The following is a 22,022-nucleotide window of genomic DNA, read 5'->3' as shown; positions in this document are numbered from 1 at the left end:
AAGCACAGTTAGGCTGCCCTCAATTCACACAACAAGGATAACAACCCTTTATTTCTCCTGCCCCAATAACAAGGAGATTGGGAATCCAACACCAGGCAAAAGTGATCATTTCAGCAAGCAATCCAACATATTTCCAACACACTGTAAAATCCACATGCAGACTCATACATGAAACCTTGCAAGAAAATCTTCGAGGGAGTCTGAGGCACCTGCTGCTGGAGGGAAGGAGGAAGCCATGGGTTGGGATTGAGGAGCAATTTAAGGAGGAGAGAGCTGTAGGTTGGGATTGAGGGGCACTGGGAATAGGAGAGGGCTGTGAACTGGGACAGAGGAGAAGGGTGAAGAGGAGTAGGCTCTGGTTGGGAGTGAGAACCAATCTGCATAGGAGGGACAGAGGGTTGGGATTGAGGGGCACTGGGAAAAGAGGGGACATGGGTTTGGGCTGTAGAGCATCCTCATTTGGGAATCCAGCAGGAAAGGGGAAGGCAGCAGGTGATTCTAGTTCCTTAGGGATATTCTGTGTGTTTGTGTGTGTGTGTGTGTGTGTGTGTGTGTGCAGGGAAGGAACATGCTATATGCCTAGAGGCCTTTATTCCTCCAGGCTGCAAGGACAGAGGGGCTGTCAGGAAGTTGCCCCTTCAAACCCACACACAAAAAGGCCTTTCTGAGGAAAGTGAAGATCCTGAAGAGAAAAAGGAACATCAAAGAGGACTCCAGAAAGACAGTGTAAGATCCTTAGGAGTAGTTTATCACCTGACCAGGGACTTTAACCCTGGATCCTCAGATTAAAAGTCTGATGCTCTGCCAACTGAACTAGCCAGACTCACAAAGGAGAAGAGCAAGTTGGTGCAGAAGAGAAACTAGTGAAGAAAACAAGAGCAGGAAACAATAGGGGAAACCTGGTGCTCTGTGTGGCCTGGTCAACACTATGAGTTCATGTCGAATTTAGCCGCATTAAATCTCATTAACCCTGCACCCATCCACAAAACGAAACCCTTTATATCGATATAAAGGGCTCTTAGTACCAATATCTATAATCCTCCCCGACGAGGGGAGTAGCGCTGAAATTGTTATTGTCATGTTGGATTAGGGTTAGTGTGGCCGCAATTCGATGGTATTGGCCTCCGGGTGCTAGCCCACAGTGCACCATTGTGACTGCTCTGGACAGCAATCTGAACTTGGATGCACTGGCCAGATAGACAGGAAAAGCCCCGCGAACTTTTGAATTTAATTTCCTGTTTGCCTAGCATGGAGTGCCGATCAGCACAGGTGGCCATGCAGTCCCAGAATCAAAAAAGAGCTCCAGCATGGACCATATGGGAGATACTGAAGCTGATCTCTCTATGAGGAGATGAATCTGTTCTATCAGAACTTGGTTTCAAAAGACGAAATGCCAGAACATTTGAAAAAATCTTCAAGGTTATGACAGACAGAGTCCGCAGCAGGGACTCAACACAGTGATGAAACTTAAGGAGCTGAGACAAGCATACCAGAAAGCCGAAGAATGAAATGGACTCTCACAGAGTGAGGGGCGACTGACGACTGTAGCTATCCCACAGTTCCCACACTCTCCAAAAACCATTTGAATTCTTGGCTGAGTTCCCAAAGCCTGAAGGGTCAAAAACATTGTTGCGGGTGGTTCAGGGTATATGTTGTTCTCCGCCACCCCCCGTGAAAGCAAACGAAAAAAAATTGTTTCTTGCCTTTTTTCAATGTCATTGTATGTCTATTGGATGCTGCTGGCAGACGTGGTGCTGCAGTGCTACACAGCAGCATCCCCTTCCCTTCCCTTCCGTACGTCAGAAGGTACAGTAGAACTGGTATCCTTCATCATCATCCCGTGAGTGTTCCTGGCCGGCCTCGGTGAGGTCGGCCAGGGGTGCCTGGGCAAAAATGAGAATTACTTCCAGGTCATTCTCTTCTTTAAGCTTTGTCTAATGGAGATTCAGTCCTGCCTGGAATATCATAGCAGCTGGAGGCTGCCCTCCCCTCCCCGCTTTGAGCTCTGCTTGCAAAGGCAAAAAAGTCAGTGTTGTTTCAAATTCCTGCATTCTTTATTACTTCATCACACAAATGGGGGGACACTGCCATGGTAGCCTAGGAGGGTTGAAGGAGGAGGGAAGCAATGGGTGGGGTTGTCGCAGGGACACCCACTAGAATGGCATGCAGCTCATCATTTCTGTGGGATGTCTGGGGTTCTGACTGAGAGTGGCCTTTGGCCACTCTGGTTCTTTAGTAGACTTGCCTGATAGTCTAGACAGGACTGACTCTCCCTTTAGACAAAACTTAAAGAAGGGAATGACCCGGGGAGTCATTCCCATTTGTGTCCATGCGTCCCCGGCTGACCTCACCAAGGCCGGCCAGGAGCACCAATGACAGCAGCAGACAGTACAGTATAACTGGTAACTGTCATTGTCAACTTGCAAAGCAGCAGACGGGACGGTATGGCTGGTAACCATCTTTGCTAACTTGCAAAAGGCAAGAGGATGTTGCTGTGTAGCAATGCAGTACCGCGTCTATCAGCACCATCCAGTAGACATATGATGACAGTGAAAAAAGGCTGAATGGGCTCCATGGTTGCCATGCTATGGCGTCTGCCCGGGCAATCCAGGGAAAAGGGCGTGAAATGATTGTCTGCTGTTGCTTTCATGGAGGGAGGAGTGAGTGACAACATTTACCCAGAATCACCCATGACACTGTTTTTGCCTCATCAGGCATTGGGATCTCAACTCAGAATTCCAATGGGCGGGGGAGACTGTGGGAACTATGGGATAGCTACGGGATAGCTACCCACAGTGCAATGCTCCGGAAATCGATGCTAGCCTTGGTACATGGACGCACACCGCCGAATTAATGTGCTTAGTGTGTCCGCGTGCACTCGACTTTATACAATCTGTTTCCAAAAACTGGTTTCTGTAAAATCGGAATAATCCCGTTGTCATAAACAGATTGTTAAGGGTTAATGTCCCTTCTACCTGTAAAGGGTTACAAGCAGGGAACTGGACACCTGACCAGAAGACCAATCAGAAGACAAGAAACTTTTAAATTTGGGTGGAGGGAAGTTTTTGTGAGTGTTCTTTGTCCGTTGTGTGTTCTTCTCTTGGAGGGTCTGAGAGAGACCAGACATTACTACAGGCTCTCTAAGTTTCTTTTCATACAGTAAGTAAAACAGGTGGTTTAGGCTTTTTGATTGTTTTACTCTATTTGCAATTGTGGATCTGGCTGGTTAACTTTTATATGTGTAGTTGCTGGGAATATTTTGATTTGTATTGGTACTGGGGGGAAAGTCTCTTTCTGGTGTCTGTAAGCTATAGGACCCTGTAATATTTATATCTTGAAGTTACAGAGATAATTCCTTACTTTTTCCTTTCTTTTATTAAAAGATTTCTTTTTTTAGAGAACCTGATTGATTTTTTCCCCTTGTTTCCCTTGTGTTATTCCAGGGGATTGGGATAACTCACCAGGATGGATGGGAGCATGACGGGAGGGGGAGAGATAGAATCTCTCTTTGTTTTCCTTGAATCTATTTGCCTCTTTGTGGAAAGGAAGGGAGATGCTTCTTTGTATGATGATTTAAGAGGTTGGAGCAGTATCTCTCAGGATAGCCCAGGGAGGGAAATTCTGGGAGGGGGAAAGGTGGGGGAATGATTTATTTCTCTTTGTTTTAAGAACCCAAGGGATCTGGGTTCTTGGGGTCCCCAGAGAAGGCTGGGGAGGTCAGAGTGCCCCAAAACACTATATTTTTGGGTGGTGGCAGTGCTATCAAATCTAAGCTGGTAATTAAGCTTAGAGGATTCAGGTGCTAGTATCTCATTTTCTGAACTCTAAGGTTCAGATCTGAGAAGGAATGCTGTGATACCCATAGTGTAGACATACCCTGTGATTAACAGCTTTGGTGGCTAATTGAAAAGCTGATGGTTCAAACTCAAGTGAAGATGGAGGTGTATTTTTTCAGTGATGAGAATCCAGTACATTTTAACAGGCTGAAAATCTCCTCAATGCTGCTCTAGCCTCATTTGGCAAGCATAAGTGGCACTTTTGCCAGATGCACTGGTGGTATAGTGGTGAGCATAGCTGCCTTCCAAGCAGTTGACCTGGGTTCAATTCCCAGCCAATGCAGTGATGTGATGTTTTCTCCCCTGGGAACTGGTTTAATTTCAGTCACATTGTATCAGTTTATTAATGGAATGAGAGAATCAATGTCCTGCAGGGTGTTCAAAACACAATGGAGGAAGAAAGGGCTGGGACTATACAATGAGCTGTTGGAGTTATCCTGGTATTACAATGTTTGGTTTATTTTTTTTTAAACTTCCTTTACTTCCCTCTCCCTTTTAGACTTGGAGCCTTTAAGGTCAGAAGGGAGCAATGTGATCATCTAGTCCGACCTGCTGCACCTTACAGGCCAAAAGACCCCCCTCCCCTCCTGTAATAGACCCAGGAGGGGAGGCAGCTCCGTGCACTGCCCCTACCCCAGGCAGCACATGGAGGACCTCTGCTCCCCTCCTCCAATGGGTGTGCAGAGATGTGCCAGCAGCACTAAGATGGCTCCCTGCCCACACTGCCTCCGTCCCTCCGTGCCACTCCCAGAAATGGCCAGCATGTCCCAGCATCCCCTGGGGCTCGGGGAGTGTCTCCATTCACTACCCCTGCCCCAAGTACCAACTCCGCAGCTTCCATTGGCCAGGAACTGCAGCCAATGGGAGCTCTGGGGGCAGCGCCTGCAGGCACCAGCACACGGAGACCCCCTGGCATGGCTCACCTAGGAGCTGCTGACACAGGGTTCTGTGTACTGGTCACTTTGGGAGCTGCACTGCCCGGGGTAAGCACCACCCCTCCTGAATCCCAACCCCCTCCCCCAGCGCAGAGCCAGCACCCCGCACTCAAATTTCCTCCCATAGCTTTGCTTGCCTTCCTTTCACCCAGAACCAACCTTCTTCTTCTGGGATGCAAGTAGCCATCCCTGGGAAGCCAAGAGGCAGGCATAGGATTCTACCTGCCAGTAGCCAGCCGCACCTCCCCAGGCTTTGCAGAACGAATGGTGGCACTCTACTAACCCCACTTAGCCGCACTAAGGCACTTAGCTTCTGCCCTGCCTTCCTCAGCTCGACTTTCCTCTTTTGCACCATTCCGGCCTAACTTCCTCCTTTGGCAAGTCATACAAAGGAGGCCAGCAGGAAGAGCCGGCCTCCACAGGCCAATCTCCAAGGGCAGAGGAAGCCAAGCCACAAGGCTTCAAAAGGTGACTCTCCAAGATCATCTAGCTTTCCCCTGTTGATGCCAAGGCTTTTTCCTCAGCTCACTTCCCCACCCTCTGCGATGCAGGGGTTAGGGTTATCATATGTGTTACCCAAAATTGGGCCAGCTAGTAAGTGTAGGGAGGACTAATGACCCACCAGAGTCTGGCAGATAGCAGCACATTTATTATACTGGTAGCTAAGCTCAAAATAAGCGGGGGAGGAGGGGTTACACTCACAGTCGCATACTTGCACTCCCAGGACAGGCACAGCACTGGAGATGTCAGGATTCTGCAAGGTAAGTGTCTCACAGCGCAGCTATGGATGGTGCGATGAAGGTAAGTGTTCCTGAGGCACAATGAAATACAAAGCAGAGAACCACTGGCCAGGCGGTCTGGGCAAAGGGCATTCACTGGAGGTACAAGCTTGTGAGTGCTCTCCTGAGCACATGGTCTCTTCCCCTTTTAAGGGCCTACACCTCATGGCCTGTGACTAGAGATGACTTGGTTGCATCTGGTTGGTCACACTCCACCTTGGGCAGTGTCCATGCTCTGGGTGTGTGAGTGCTGCCTAATTAGAGTCCCAGACACCTTGTCTACCTGGGAGCTCTTCTGCTCTTGAGCCAGAACATTCATCCCACGAGCAGTCCAGGAGGGAGCAGGAGGGGAAAGCCACTTCACAGGCATTCAGAGAGGGAGAGGAGACAAAAGTGGGAACAGGGAAAGTATAACAGACCTTTCGAGCATAGAAATCTCTACTGCTCTTACAACAGCAGGGACAGGCCAGTAGGAGCAGGGGAAATTAAGCCCTCATGCTTCTTCCTGGTTTCAAACCAAGGACCTTTTGTGTGTTAGACAAATGTGATAACCACTACACTACAGAAACTCTGTTGTAATGCTTTGCCCCTCCCTTCATAAGAACATACGAATGGCCATACTGGGTCAGACCAAAGGTCCATCCAACCCTGCATCATATCTGCTAACAGTAGCCAAGGCCAGGTGCCCCAGAGGGATTGAACCTAACAGGTAATGATCAAGTGATCTCTCTCCTGCCATCCATCTCCACCCTTTGACAAACAGAGGCTAGGGATCCCACTCCTTACCCATCCTGGCTAATAGCCATTCATGGACTTAACCTCCATTAATTTATCTGCAAAAAGAAAGAGGAGTACTTGGGGCACCTTAGAGACTAACAAATTAATTTGAGCATAAGCTTTCGTGGTCTAAAACCCACTTCATTGGATGCATGCAGTGGAAAATACAGCAGGAAGATAGATATATATATAGAGAGAGAGAGAGAGAGAACATGAAAAAATGGGTGTTGCCATACACACTATAATGAGAGTGAGCAGTTAAGATGAGCTATTATCAGCAGGAGAAAAAACCTTTTGTAGTGATAATCAGGATGGCTCATTTCCAACAGTTAACAAGAAGGTGTGAGTAGCAGTAGGGGGGAAATAGTTTGACTTTGTGTAATGACCCATCCACTCCCAGTCTTTACTCTAGCCTAGTTTAATGGTGTCCAGTTTGCAAATTAATTCCAATTCAGTAGTCTCTCGTTGGAGTCTGTTTTTGAAGGCTATTTGTTGTAATATTGCGACTTTTAGGTCTATCATCGAGTGACCAGGGAGATTGAAGTGTTCTCCGACTGGTTTTTGAGTGTTATAATTCTTGACATGTGATTTGTGTCCGTTTATTATTTTACATAGAGACTGTCTTTTTTGGCCGATGTACATGGCAGAGGAGCATTGCTGGCACATAATAGCATATATCACATTGGTAGATATACAGGTAAATGAGCCTCTGATAGTGTGGCTGATGTGATTAGGTCCTATAATGGCGTACGCTGAATAGATATGTGGACAGAGTTGTCAGCGGGCTTTGTTGCAAGGATAGGTTCCTGGGTTAGTGTTTTTGTTGTGTGGTTGCTGGTAAGTACTTGCTTCAGGTTGGGGGGCTGTCTGTAAGCAAGGACTGGCCTGTCTCCCAAAATCTGTGAGAGTGAGGGATCGTCCTTCAGGATAGCTTGTAGATCCTTGGTGATGCGCTGGAGAGGTTTTAGTTGGGGGCTTAAGGTGACGGCTAGTGGCGTTCTGTTACTTCCTCTGTTGGGCCTGTCCTCTAGTAGGTGACTTCTGGGTACTCTTCTGGCTCTGTCAATCTATTTCTTTACTTCAGCAGGTGGGTATTGTAGTTGTAAGAACACTTGATAGAGATCTTGTAGGTGTTTGTCTTTGTCCGATGGGCTGGAGAAAATGCGGTTCTATCTTAGAGCTTGGCTGTAGACAATGGGTCGTGTGGTGTGTCCTGGATGGAAGCTGGAGGCATGTAGGTAAGTATAGAGGTCAGTAGGTTTCCAGTACAGGGTGGTGTTTATGTGACCATCGCTTATTAGCACTTTAGTGTCCAAGAAGTGGCTCTCTTGTGTGGACTGGTCCAGGCTGAGGTTGATGGTGGGATGGAAATTGTTGAAATCATGGTGGAATTCCTGAAGGGCTTCTTTTCCATGGGTCCAGATGATGAAGATGTCATCAGTGTAGCGCAAGTAGAGTAGGGGCGTTAGGGGATGAGAGCTGAGGAAGCGTTGTTCTAAGTCAGCCATAAAAATTTTCGCATACTCTGGGGCCATGTGAGTACCCATAGCAGTGCTGCTGATTTGAAGGTATACTTTGTCCCCAAATGTGAAATAGTTGTGAGTGAGGACAAAGTCACAAAGTTCAGCCACCAAGTTTGCTGTGACATTATTGGGGATACTGTTCCTGACAGCTTGTAATCCATCTTTGTGTGGAACATTGGTGTAGAGGGCTTCTGTCTCCATAGTGGCCAAGATGGTGTTTTCTGGAAGATCACCAATGGACTGTAGTTTCCTCAGGAAGTCAGTGGTGTCTCAAAGATAGCTAGGAGTGCTGGTAGCATAGGGCCTGAGGAGGGAGTCTACATAGCCAAACAATCCTGCTGTCAGAGTGCCAATGCGTGAGATGATGGGGCATCCAGGTTTATGGGTCTTGGATAGATGTTAGAATACCCCTGGTTGGAGTTCTAGGGGTGTGTCTGTGCAGATTTGTTCTTGTGCTTTTTCAGTGAGTTTCTTGAGCAGATGGTGTGGTTTCTTTGGGTAACTCTCAGTGGGGTCTGAGGGTAATGGTTTGTAGAATGTGGTGTTAGAGAGCCGCCTAGCAGCCTCTTGTTCATATTCCGACCTAGTCATGATGACGACAGCACCTCCTTTGTCAGCCTTTTTTATTATGATGTCAGAGTTGTTTCTCAAATAAATTTGTTAGTCTCTAAGGTGCCACAAGTACTCCTCATTCTTTTTGCTGATACAGACTAACATGGCTTCCATTCTGAAACCTATTAATTTATCTAGTTCTCTTTTAAACCCTGTTATAGTCCTAGCCTTCACAACCCCCTCAGGCAAGGAGTTCCACATGTTGGCTGTGTCTGTGTGAAGAAGAATTTCCTTGTATTTATTTTAAACTTGCTGCCTATTAATTTCCTTTGGTGGCCTCTAGGTCTTATATTATGGGATCAAGTAAATAACTTTTCCTTATTCACTTTCTCCACACCACTCATGATTTTATATACCTTTATCATATCCCCTCTTAGTCTTCTCTTTTCCAAGCTGAAAAGTTCTAGTCTCTTTAATCTCTCTTCATATGGGACCCATTCCAAACCCCTAATCATTTTAGTTGCCCTTCTCTGAACCTTTTCTAATGCCAGTAAATCTTTTTTGAAATGAGAAGACCACATCTGTACACAGTATTCAAGATATGGGTGTACCATGGATTTATATAAAGGCAGTAAGATATTCTCTATCTTAGTCTCCTTTTTTTAATGATTCCTAACATCCTGTTCGCTTTTTTGACTGCTGCTGCATACTGCGTGGTCGTCTTCAGTGAACTATCCATGATGACTCCAAGATCGCTTTCCTGATTAGTTGTAGCTAAATTAGCCCCCATCATATTGTATGTATAGTGGGGGTATTTTTTCCAATGTGCATTACTTTACATTTATCCACATTAAATTTCATTTGCCATTTTGTTGCCCAAGCACAATTTTGTGATACTTCTCTGAAGTTCTTCACAATCTGCTTTGGTCTTAACTATCTTGAGCAGTTTAGTATCATCTGCAAATTTTGCCACCTCTCTGTTTACCCCTTTCTCCAGATCACTTATGAATAAATTGAATAGGATTGGTCCTAGGACTGACCATTGGGGAACACCACTAGTTACCCCTCTCCATTCTGAACACACCAATGGGCGAACCTGGAGAGAGAGGTGGCAGCCCTTTGATAGGTCAGCTGGTAGAGCAAAGGACTGGAGCCGGCACTCAGGAAGTCATCCTGACGTCGCCCTTCTGACTCTGGCTTGAAGGAGAGCTTCTTTTTCTTCCCCTTGCTGACAAAGAGCAAGAGAAGAAAGACAGGTCAGGTGGGCCAACTTGGTGCACAAGTCCGTGCTGTCTTTTCTTGCTTGGGACCCTGAAATGAGGGACTCGTGGTGGGTAAAGGCACTGCTGTGATTCCAGAGAAAAGCCCACTGCTGCACACAAAGAGCATGCCAAAGCATAGGAGTGAACCAGGGACCTCTAGATTGTCAGTCTAACACTCTCCCAACAGAGTTAAGTCAGTACCCTAATGGCACTTTTTGGGCCTACTGCTTCTCTGTCTGGGATGTTTTTGTCAGCCCTGGCACACAAAAAGGGCATCATTGCGAGCGCCCACGAAGGCAAGATGAATTTTTGCCTGCCTTGCTCAGCTTGACTTGCTTCCTCACCCCATTCCTGCCTTAGATCCTGGGTTACCTGGTGGCTGAAGATGGTCCATTGTCTCAAGCGGTGCCAGAGCCTGGCACAGTGCTCGTGGGCAGCCTTTGCTCTGCAAATGCTGGCAGTGCACATATGCAAATACTTTAAAGCGCCTGTCAGTAAGCTCTGGGGACAGTTGCTCGCCTTCAGAGGAAGCTCCCTAAAATTGGCCTATCACACCCAGTGGTACATTGACCTCTGTTCACATTGAGCCAAAGGCAGAGGGGGGGTCTCGCTGCTGTGGCTGCCGCTGCTGTGAGGGCAGCCACTGTTGCAGATGAAGCCATCCTGCAAGAACCTTCCACCTAGCCACCCACTGAAAATCCTGTAGGGTGTAAGGTGGGAATAGAAGAACACTTGGGGGGGGGAGGAACTTCCTAACCTCCTAATCAGCAGGTAAGTATGCCCAGTGGTCTGTGATGGGATGTTAGATGGGTTGGGATCTGAGTTACTATAGAGAATTCTTTCCTGGGTCCTGGCTGGTGAGTCTTGCCCACTTACTCAGGGTTTAGCTGATCACTATATTTGGGGTCAGGAAGGAATTTTCCTCCAGGGCAGGTTGGCAGAGGCCCTGGAGGTTTTTCGTCTTCCTTTGCAGCATAGGGCATGGGTCACTTGCTGGTGGATTCTCTGCAGCTTGAGGTCTTCAAACCACAATTTGAGGACTTCAATAACTCAGACACAGGTTAGGGGTTTGTTATAGACATGGATGGGTGAGATTCTGTGGCCTGCATTGTGCAGGAAGTCAGACTAGATTATCATAATGGTCCCGTCTGACCTTAAAGTCTATGAGTCTATGAGTCTACTCCTCCCACTTCTGCCACCATCAGCCATCCTATACCCGCTGCTGCATCCAGTGGGGTCAAAAAAAATACGGCCATATCGGAAGAGTCAGCTGGGTTCTTTGCGGTTGCCTCAAAATTTATCTCGGGCCTGAACTGCCTTCCAGCTCAGCCAGCACTGAAAATTGAAAAAACAAAAAAGTAGAGCCGTACAAGGCTTCAAAGCCCATCAGACCCAACCCCCCTTCTAATACGGCAGAAAAGCCACACTTCTCCTGACTAGGTAGGGACATCCTATTGCCCCACAAGAGGTGGAAGGCCATCGTGTTCAGTCTCAGCAGCACTCGTGGAGCAGGGGGAAACACATGGCTGAGGAAATTCCCCACAGATGGGTCTTGAGCACCACAACTTTGTAGGTAATGACACAATCCACTTATGCCACTGGCCAAACCATTCCTCACAGGCCTGCAACCATTTCTCCCACTTCGCGTTCCCCACCACGTCCCCAGCCGAACGCTAGAAGGCCCAGCCATCAACCTGCCCATTCTTGCAGCCCTCCTCTTCCACCTTTACTGATAGCGGGAAGTATTGGGCCTCCCTCCCTTAGGCCCTTCAGCATTCCTGGGGACACCAACACCGCACAAGTGTCTTTGGGCCAGTAGGTCAACCAGCAGGGCTGCCTCCTAGGCCAGGCTGCAGCCCAGCTTCAGGACTCAGAGGAAATGCAGCTCGCATCCCTACCTACAGGACCCCAGGCACGGCCAGGCTTCTGGATCAAACATCCCCTCTTGTGCTCAAGTCACAATAGCTAGTGGGGAAAAGATAAGCTTTCATGGCCTTTCAGAAAGCAAGATAGAGACTTGGAAGACCCAGCAGGGTTTGTGGCACAGGAATTGTCCTAGATCCCACTGACACTTCAACTCAGATTGAAGGATTCAAAGTCCCGAGTGCTAGCCCTTACACCATAGGACCAATAGGGAACCCCCAGACCTCTGCTGAGTTCTGGTGTGGATGACCCTGTGCGGGTAGCCCTGCATTTACTCACCAAGTTGTCACGCAGCAGTTTGCTGCAGCTCCCAGAGGCCTTTCTAAATCCAGACTGAGAGGCCAGTGGGCATGTGAGGAAGTTGCCCCTTCAGTCCCAGGCAGGACACAGCCCTTCCTAGGAAAGGCCAATTCCTGGGGAAAAAAAGGTGTTGTCAAATAACATCCTGGAGAGATGCCTTCTTTTATTTTGAGGGGAACAGTTCCTTTTTCACCTGGCCAGGGACTTGAACCCTGGACCCTCAGATTAAAAGTCTGATGCTCTACCAACTGAGCTAGCCAGGCTCACATGTGAAAAAAACAAATTTAGTGCACAAGAGAAACTAGTCATGAAAAAGAAGACAAGAAACAATACAGAAAACCTGCTATTCTCGCTCTCTTAGCAGTCCTAGCCCCAGCCTGCTCCTCCATCCGGCGCCCTGAGGCCTTATTTGTTTTTTAGTTAAATATCAAATCCAGGAGAAAACACAGTTATACAAAGCAAAACAAAATCACAAACAGAAATGTCATTGGAAATACAAAAATAAAAAAGTGAAATGCAATCCCCCTCACTTTATCGTGTCGGGGCCATTCCTGTATCAAGAGCACTGGCTAAGGTCCCTGTGTGCTTACGAGAAACCTGGAGCAACTCATACCACAGCCTGAACATGAAACTCAACTGCTCCCAGGTGCCGCAGTAAAACCCTTTCCCTGCTGTGACGTTGCACTCCATAGGATTTTATGAAAATATACTAATGAGTGTGAATATAAAGTAACTGAAATATGCTTCATGCAAAAGGTCTCTTGTAAGGTATCATTACAAAGCTTATAATCTACTGTGTGTGTTCATCCTATTTGTTTGAATCGATCATTCTTGGATCTGAAACTAGAAATATGAACTATAACTCTGAGGTCCTGTTGTAATGATGCAAAGTGTGGGCCATTAATAGTGGTTTGGACTCTTTATGGCTCCCATTAACCAGGACAATAGACTGCAGATGGCTGTGTCCTGCACCATCTGGGAGTCAGGCCAGAAAGAATGAAGGCTTAGAGTCTCACAGGACATGTGACCATGTCACCTGGTACAGGAATCCATCTTAAACCTGGGGCTCTTCCCCAGGAGACAGACAAAAGATTCCTGCCTTGTACCAAAGCTGTATAAGGGGGTGGAACAGAAGAAAGGTGGGTGCAGTCAAGAGAAATCCTCTAGCTACCACCTGAGCTGGAACAAGGACTATACCAGGTGAAAGATTGGGCCCAGACAAGAAATAAGTCTAGTCTGTGAAAGAAGCTTAATGGAAGATCTCTGAGGGTGAGATTTGATCTGTATTGAGTTTCATACTGTATTAGGCTTAGACTTGCATGTTTACAAGATCCACAGAGAAGGAAAAGTTAATGCCTTAGAAAAATCTGTGTGTTTGTTAGATGGGCGGGAGGGTGTCTAGAAACCACTCTCCTCTAGTTTCTTTTCTCTGATCTCCTGTAAAAAATCTGAACTAGGAAGTGAAACTCATTGCTTTCTCTGAGGCTTAAACACAGGACTTTCAGATTATGAGACTGATGTGCTGCCAATTGCACTAAGAAGGCTTGAAAAAGGGAAGGAGCCAGAGATGTGCTTGAGGAAACAGGGAGCTCTGGTGACCAGAGACTTTTCCTGGCAGCTTTCACAGCAGCAAAGAAATCAATTCATACTGCCAGTGGACAATCTACTGGAACTAATGGCAGCACAGGGGGGATGTTTCCAAGCTGTGCACCTACTTCCGCATTTTAGAACTTACTCTCCTTTTCCTAGTAAGGCACTTTCCATGTGAATTAAGCAAAGCAAGTTGGGGAAACTACACAAGGAATAGAAACCAGGGCTCTAGATAATGGTTGAATTCATAAACCCAGCAGTATCCCCCTCTGCACTAACCTGTTCCACCAGTGCAGGTGCTTCTTAGACAACGTTGGGAAGCAGGCAGTTATCGATCTTTGTGGGTCACACCTTTGCTTGGCGATTGTAAGGCTGATGCATCAAACCTAACTCAAGATGCGGCTTTTCAGCCATGAGACTCCAGTACTTTTTAACAGGAAGAAAATCTCCTCTATTCTGGTTTAGCCCCATTTGACTCCTTCTGCCTGTCTTCTCCCCCCAGCCTCCAGTCTCTTTCCTTCCCCATTGGGGCCATGCAGAGAGGAGCCCCAGTCAGTCTCTGTCACAGAGTCTGTATCCCATAAAGGGAGGGAGGGGTCTCTCTAAAACACTGATATCGGGGAGGGGAGGGGTGTCTGCGATTAGGGGGAGAAAGGATGAAGAATTAACAGTGGGGCCTAGAGAGATTCCCCCAGATTGGGGAGATCCCCTGCTGCCCCCCATCAGCCAGCTGTGGGAAGAACAACTTGGGATTGCTTGGGGAAGCCACCTTTAAAAACACAAGTGAAACATGCTAGCTACATTTTAATAAGACCAAAGCCTCCTCAAACCCAGGGTCACGATCACTGGAATGATTTTGTCCTGATATTTACTGGCTGCAGACACAAAGTGAGTCAAATTACAGTTTCAGTTTGGAGTCAGTGCACACACAAGAATCTGGAGGCTTTTAATTCCTTAGGTTCTGCTGCCATTTCATTTCTGTCCTGTTCCAAGATTTATTGTTGTGCAAAGCAACGTTAGGACCTTGGGATTGTCCCCACTGGTCCCGCCTGTCGCCCCAGGGCAATTTAAAAGGGCCCGGGGACCCCTGCCACCACCAGCAGCAACACAAGGGAACTAAAGCGGCATCCTGCCCACCCTTGCTCCATGTGGCACACCATTCCCGGAAGCGGCTGGTACATCCCTGCGGCCCTTGGGGTGGGGGGATCTCCACGTGCTGCCCCCACCCCAAGTGCCAACTCTACCAACTGTGGCAATGGGAGCTGCAAGGGTGGAGTCTGTGGACAGCCATGCTCAGAGATGCCCCCGGCCCTCCTGCTTAGGGGCTTCTGCCAGATGGGGATGCAGGTTGCTTTCGGGAGATGTCCGAGGTAAATGCTGCACCCCTCACCTGCTCCTGCACCCCCAACCCCAAGCCAGACCCCACACCTGCACCCAAACTCCCTCCAAGAGCCTGCCCCCTGCACACCCTCCTGCAGCACAACCCCCTGACTGAGACCAGACCCTGCATCCGAACGCTTTCCCAGACTCCAACCCCTCTCCCTCCCACACCCAAACTCCCTCCCAGAGCCTTAGGCAGGTGTGTATGGGGGGTGGGGCAGGACTTGGTCCCATTCTGGGCACAACCAAAAATTATACAAACCTGCCGCTCCTGTCCAGCCCAACCTTCTGCGGATGCACCTCAGCCCACACCCGTGCAGGGTTTGAAGCTTCCATTGCTTAAATTCCAGGACACTGAGGGATTTCAGCTCCACTTTGCCCAGAGGGAACCTTCACCCCACTCCCAACCAGGTTCTTGTCCATGGGATCACTGTAGGGGGGCTGGGTCTCTTGGTGTCTTTTCTCTCTCTGCGACAGGCCAGGGTGCAATAACTGGGGCATCTGAGCACCCAGGACCTTCTGCGGGGCTGCTTCCCCTTCCCCTTCTGTGGTCTCATCTGTCATTGACTCCAGTCTTTTTTCCATCCATCGTCAGCACCTCCCAAGCAAGCTGCACTCACCTCAAAAAGACATAAAGTCCTGTGGCACCTTATAGACTAACAGACGTATTGGAGCATAAGCTTTCGTGGGTGAATACCCGCTTCGTTGGATGCATGTGGCGGAAATTTGCAGGGGCAGGTATAAATATGCAGGTAAGAATCAGTCTAGAGATAAGGAGGTTAGTTCAATCAGGGAGGATAAGGCCCTCTTCTAGCAGTTGAGGTGTGAACGCCAAGGGAGGAGAAATTGCTTTTGTAGTTGGCTAGCCAGGCACAGAATTCCCACTACATTCATCCGATGAAGTGGGGATTCACCCCTCAAAGCTTATGCTCCTGTACGTCTGTTAGTCTATAAGGTGCCACAGGACTCTCGCTTTTTACAAATCCTGGTTAACGCAGCTACCCCTGTGATACTCAAAATGACAGTGTCCCCTGTTGGGTGTACATCACTGACCTCTCTCCTTTCCGAGCACTGACTGCCCCTCTGTTTCCTTGAATCTCAGTCTGAGCAGATGGGACCTTTCCCTCCAGTGCTGGAGGATTCGCCCTTCTCATCTACCCTTGTCCCAAGCAGCACAGAGAGAGGGAATCTTAAATGTACCAAGGTGACTTAGGAGCAGAAACTCCCCAGACCTTCCATGCAATTGGCACTTGCCCCTCACTGAGCAGGACTGAAACTGATGCAGGGCGACTGCTAATCTATGATCTCCTCTGGGCATGAGCAAAGAGCAGGGTGAAAAAATGAGCATGGAAATGCTGGGTATTGAACCCAAAGCCTCATACATGCAAAGCATGTGCTCTACCACTGAGCTACATCCCCTGGTATGCTGGGCCTGCTATGGGTTACACTCAGAGCCCTCCTGTTCTCACTGCAGCCAGTGACCTATAAGCTTCAAGAGAAGCCCATTCCCCTCTCTGAGAGCCAGGCCTGCTTTCCGGGAGGTTACTTGTTCATAGGGGTGACTTTTCAGCAGGGCCAAATTCTATGTGTGGGGCAGAGAGAGTTTGTGCCCTGGACTCAGGGGGCAGAGATACACTCAGCCCTCTCCTCTGCATTGGGTGGCGGGGGAGTGCTGCAATACCCTGCTGCAAGGTCATGGTGGGGGATGCTGTGAGCATCTCAACACCTCACCCTGGCAGCAGAAGTAGGGTGGGGAGTTCTAGGTGTTTCCACCTGCCTGTGAAGTCCAGCTTTCCCCAGGACATTCACTGCGGTGCAATTGGGTCACTGTTTCCATGGCTGAACAGCAAAGAGTCACTCCCAGTTTCCCTTCTATCCACAACAGGATTAGCCTGTGTCAGTGGTTAATGAGGTGGATCTAGTTGTAGATTGTTATTCATTCCTCACCTTGACAATTCACACAGTGCCTTTCCTACTCAAATCCCCAGCACCTCAGTGATCCTGGTAGCAGAGGTTGGGGCCTGAGACTTTCAAAGTTCTTTTTGTCCTCCACCTGGAGTGAACTCAGCTTTTCCCTCATCCCAGACAATCCATGAAATAACAACAGGGGCATAAAGAAAGAGGCGAGGGAACATCTCACTGCCAGGGCTGGATGTGCCCAGGGCCCCTGCTTCTCCATTGTTTAGATGGAATTTGGCCCCCTGCTTTGCACAAGGGACGGAGAAAGATCTTGCTGTTCCTGTGGCTGTGCAAGGAAAATTGTGCTTCTGTATGAAAGAGAGGAGGGAAATGGCCCCATGATGGGACAATATCCTCAGGATTAAGCCCTAAGGACTCAGGCTGAGAACTGATTTAACTCCACTCATCTGGGATTTAACAAATTGTCTTCCATGGAGCAGGGCCAGTTCCAGTGTTTTTGCCACCCCAAGCGGAAAAAAAATATAAAAAAGCTGCAATCAACAGCAGCTCTACCTCTGCCGCTTTTGGCAGCAAGTCTTTCCCTCCGAGAGGGACTGAGAGGGCCCATTTGCCACAGAAGCCTCCCCATTCCATTGGCCATCCCAGGAACCTGCTTGCTGCGCTAGTGCCTGGAGCCAGCCCTGCTGTGGAGACACTGGGAAGATGGGGGAATCAGGAAAATACCACAGATTTGTTTACATTGCAAGTGAAGAATAACTGAAGCTTTTTTGGTTTAAAATCACTTCTCCCTGACTGGGAATTGAACCCAGGCCATGGTAGTAAAAGTACCAAATCCTAACCACTAGACCACTATGGAGCTGATGATATCCTTTTTCTTCTCTCTTAAACTACACTTTCTTAGGCTACTTTCTATCCGCTTTCTGACAGTACTCCATTGTCCACTCCCTGAGGGGTTAAGAACAGAGAGTGCAGGAACCCCTGTACTCAGAGTCACAACCTCAGCCCAACACAAGTCACTGAAACAAACTCGAATGATGCTTCCTCCAGCAGGATCACAGAGCCACACAAAAAAAAAACCCAGGAGGAACAATCCTCCTCTGTCTTTATTTATCCCATCGCAACCCTCTCAGCAGCCGACTCTTGCAGGAAGGACACTCAGACGATAGGAGCTCTGGCATAGAGACCAAGGGAGGGGTGTTGCTTCCTCTCACTGTGAGCTGATCACAGTCTGACTCTGTGGAACGGGGCTCTGAGCTTTGCCATCTTCTGAGTTCTGAGTGCTGAGCCCCCTGGACCCTTCTACTGAGAGCATGGGGATTGCACAACAGCTGAAAGGCCTTTTTCCCTCTCTTTGTGCTCCTTGGCTTCCCCAGACTTTCCCCACAAATGATTCTATCAGGCGCTGGAGGGATCTAAGGACCTGTAGGTTTCCCTCACCCACCTCTTAAGGCAAACAGTGATTCCCTTCTCTGACACTCCTGGGTCTGGGCTTCTTATGGGTTTTTCTCCAGGGAACCTGATTCCCTGTGAAAATGTGTGTGTGTCATGTGGGGAACTCAGACTCAGATTCTCCCCCACTAGATGAGTCCAACAGCACTTCCCCTTGGTGGGAGAATCCTAAATTCCACCCTCCCCCATAGTTTCTCTGACCAGCTGATGATGGCAGCATGCTAAATCAACCCCAGCTTTCTGGTCTAGAAAGCAGCATCTAACCAGCCTTGTGACAGCTCTGGTTTGCTCGCTGGGGACATAACAAACCAGGAAAGAAGTCAAATGTCAGACAGAGAACCTCAGCTCACAAATAAACACCCTCAGGGATTGAGGGATTGAGAACTGGTTAAAAGATAGGGAACAAAGGGTAGGAATTAATGGTAAATTCTCAGAATGGAGAGGGGTAACTAGTGGTGTTCCCTAAGGGTCAGTCCTAGGACCAATCCTATTCAATTTTTTCATAAATGATCTGGAGAAAAGGGTAAACAGTGAGGTGGCAAAGTTTGCAAATGATACTAACCTACTCAAGATAGTTAAGACCAAAGCAGATTGTGAAGAACTTCAAAAAGATCTCACAAAACTAAGTGATTGGGCAACAAAATGGCAAATTAAATTTAATGTGGATAAATGTAAAGTAATGCACATTGGAAAAAATAACCCCAACTATACATACAATATGATGGGGGCTAATTTAGCTACAACGAGTCAAGAAAAAGATTTTGTCGTCATTGTGAATAGTTCTCTGAAGATGTCCACGCAGTGCGCAGAGGTGGTCAAAAAAGCAAACAGGATGTTAGGAATAATTGAAAAGGGGATAGAAAATAAGACTGACAATATATTATTGCCCTTATATAAATCCATGGTACCCCCACATCTCGAATACTGTGTACACATGTGGTCTCCTCACCTCAAAAAAGAGATTCTAGCACTAGAAAAGGTTCAGAAAAGGGCAACTAAAATGGTTAGGGGTCCCATATGTGGAGAGATTAAAGAGGCTAGGCCTCTTCAGCTTGGAAAAGAGGAGACTAAGGGGAGGATATGATAGAGGTATATAAAATCATGAGTGATGTTGAGAAAGTGGATAAGGAAAAGTTATTTACTTATTCCCAGAATACAAGAACTAGGGGTCACCAAATGAAATTAATAGATAGCAGGTTTAAAACAAATAAAAGGAAGTTCTTCTTCACACAGCGCACAGTCAACCTGTGGAACTCCTTACCTGAGGAGGTTGTGAAGGCTGGGACTATAACAATGTTTAAAAGGGAACTGGATAAATTCATGGTAGCTAGGTCCATAAATGGCTATTAGCCAAGAAGGGTAAAAAATGGTGTCCCTAGCCTCTGTTCATCAGAGGATGGAGATGGATGGCAGAAGAGAGATCACTAGATCACTGCCTGTTACCTTCACTCCCTCTGGGGCACCTGGCATTGGCCACTGTCGGTAGACAGATACTGGGCTAGATGGACCTTTGGTCTGGCCCGGTATGCCCGTTCTTATGTTCTTATAGGGCACCTTCTACACGGCGACTGGGCAGTTGACTGACTTTAAATCTAGCTAGCTCTGTTGGTAGAGCATGAAGCTTTTAATCCCACCATCATAAATTCAAGCCCCATAGTGGGTGGTAGCGACAGCCCTTAGGTGTCACTCTTCTGCTAATAGTCACAGATCCAGCTGAAACAAACTCTCTGTGCTCTTTGGCAGGTCATGTTTCTTCTTCCCTCTGAGTTTCACTAAAACATGAAGAGAGAACAAACTGACATTTGCATCCTATGTTAAGAGAGTATTTTCTCCTCTTCCATTGTACCCCAGGCAAGAAGAGGGGATAATAACCAGTTAACGGATGATTGCAGAGGGAAAAGTTTGGTCTTTATAAATAGGACAATGATCATTTGGTCTCCATGTCCACTGATGGTAGGACAAGAAGTAATGGACTTAATCTGCAGCCAGGGAGATTCACGTTAGATACTGGGAACAGCTTTCTAATTCTGAGGATAGTTAAGCTCTGGAATAGGCTCCCAAGGGTGTCTGTGGAGTCTCTGTCGTAGGAGGCTTTTAAGAACAGGTTGAACAAACCTCTGTCAAGGATACTCTGCATATACTTGGTCCCCTAGACAACCTGCTCTGGTTCTGGTTCCCTCCTTCTGCTCCCTGCCTGGGCCGACTGCTGTGGGCACTTGACCCCACATGGCCCCCAATGCATCAGCTCTGCTTGGCTCTGCTTCAGCAGTGAGGGCTGGATTTCATGACCTCTCCAGGGCACTTGCAGCCGTACAGCTCTATAATTCTATGCCATCGCAATACAATATAAACAACAACAAAAGTGGAAACACCCCAATCTAACATCTAACAATTCAGCGTGAACTGACATTCCACAGCACAAAGTGACAACACGTAGGAGTGCAAAGCCCGACAATTCAGCACCATGCAAATGAACGTCCCATAGGGCAAAATGACGCACTGCAAAAGAGCTCAACTCAAACCAACACAACACAAGCCAGTACAAAAACCATACAACACGAAACAATGCATCAGAGTGCAAAGTGACACTGTGCAAAACAGCTCAGTGTGGGACAACGACACAGCACAAACCCACACAACAGAATCACATAGAAAGGTGGGGCAGGGAGGGACCCCGAGAGTCAGGGCCAAGTCTCCCTAGGCCACCCTGACAGGTGTTTGAAGAACAGGGAAACAAAGGGCACCACGAACTTATGTTTTTTGGATGAGCAAAGAAAAGGGAGCAGCATTGTCCCCCTCGGGTAGCCCCTGTTCAATTCCAGGTCAGAAAACAAAACTCTTCTGCAAGAATATCCAAAAAATGTTGTGTTTCACTTCACTTCATAAGTACAGTTGTGTGGCAATTAAATGATGACTCTAAAATTTCATAAAAATGTGGGAAATACGGATGTATCAGGAAATGGCTTGGAATGAAGGAAGACAAAAACTGATGGGTCGAGAGAACAGGCCCTGTTTCCCCCTGGTTTGGAACTTCTCTCACAACTACTGGAATAGAAAAGCTAAGCAAATGGGGTTCTATTGTTCCAAAGGAGATTGAAGTGAGGCCATTTTCTGCAGATAGAATTAAATGATCATGTCAGGAGTGGGATTTGAAACCACGTCTCCATGCAGAGACCAGAACACCCAATGGATTGGAAAAAAAGAAACGTATAACTAGTACTAGTATAACTCTTTAGGGAGGTCAAGATGGCACATCTCTTTCAACTCCTAGAGACCTTCTACAGCACAGCTGATTTTTAGACACACTCACCCGGACCTAAAGTTACACGTTTCCTGAAGCTCCATGAGTTCTGCAGTGTTGGAATCTCGCTGTTCGCTTTTTATGTGAACAAAAGATGGGTGCTGGCATTCTGAGAGAGTAATGGTGAACCTCAAAATCCTGCCCTGTGCGCCAGACAGTTAAGCAACCAGCACCTACAACCTCTACTATGATAGTATCCTGTCTGGGAACAACTCACTTACCAACAGCTGGGGTGTGAAATCCTCATTTCTTTGTTGTTTTGTCATTGTAGTTCCCACTTTCCTATTACTTGTCTGTATAATCTCTGTCTGGTTTTGTGACTGTTTCTGTCTGCTGTATAATTAATTTGTTTTGTGTAAACCAGTTAAGGTGGTGGGGTATAATTGGTTAGATAATCATGTTATAATATGTTAGGATTGGTTAGTAAAATGATTGGTTAAGATAGAGCTAAGCAGAACTCTAGTTTTACAATATAGTCTGCAGTCAATGAGGAAG

The 22,022-nt window shown here is 47.5% G+C and overlaps 4 non-coding genes across 4 annotated transcripts; 1 reads left to right on the top strand and 3 right to left on the bottom strand.

Moving 5' to 3' along the window:
* Positions 1-750: 750 nt before the first annotated feature.
* On the bottom strand, positions 751-823 carry TRNAK-UUU (transfer RNA lysine (anticodon UUU)). The gene has a single exon. It is a non-coding gene; the product is annotated as a tRNA-Lys (tRNA).
* Positions 824-4,047: 3,224 nt separating this feature from the next.
* On the top strand, positions 4,048-4,119 carry TRNAG-UCC (transfer RNA glycine (anticodon UCC)). The gene has a single exon. It is a non-coding gene; the product is annotated as a tRNA-Gly (tRNA).
* Positions 4,120-12,077: 7,958 nt separating this feature from the next.
* On the bottom strand, positions 12,078-12,150 carry TRNAK-UUU (transfer RNA lysine (anticodon UUU)). The gene has a single exon. It is a non-coding gene; the product is annotated as a tRNA-Lys (tRNA).
* Positions 12,151-16,204: 4,054 nt separating this feature from the next.
* Positions 16,205-16,276, bottom strand: TRNAA-UGC (transfer RNA alanine (anticodon UGC)). The gene has a single exon. It is a non-coding gene; the product is annotated as a tRNA-Ala (tRNA).
* Positions 16,277-22,022: the final 5,746 nt, after the last annotated feature.

The sequence above is a fragment of the Gopherus flavomarginatus genome, assembly GCF_025201925.1.
Source record: "Gopherus flavomarginatus isolate rGopFla2 chromosome 13 unlocalized genomic scaffold, rGopFla2.mat.asm SUPER_13_unloc_1, whole genome shotgun sequence".
Taxonomy (NCBI): domain Eukaryota; kingdom Metazoa; phylum Chordata; order Testudines; family Testudinidae; genus Gopherus; species Gopherus flavomarginatus.
Note: the sequence above shows the minus strand (reverse complement) of the source record. Positions and strands in the feature narration are given on the sequence as shown.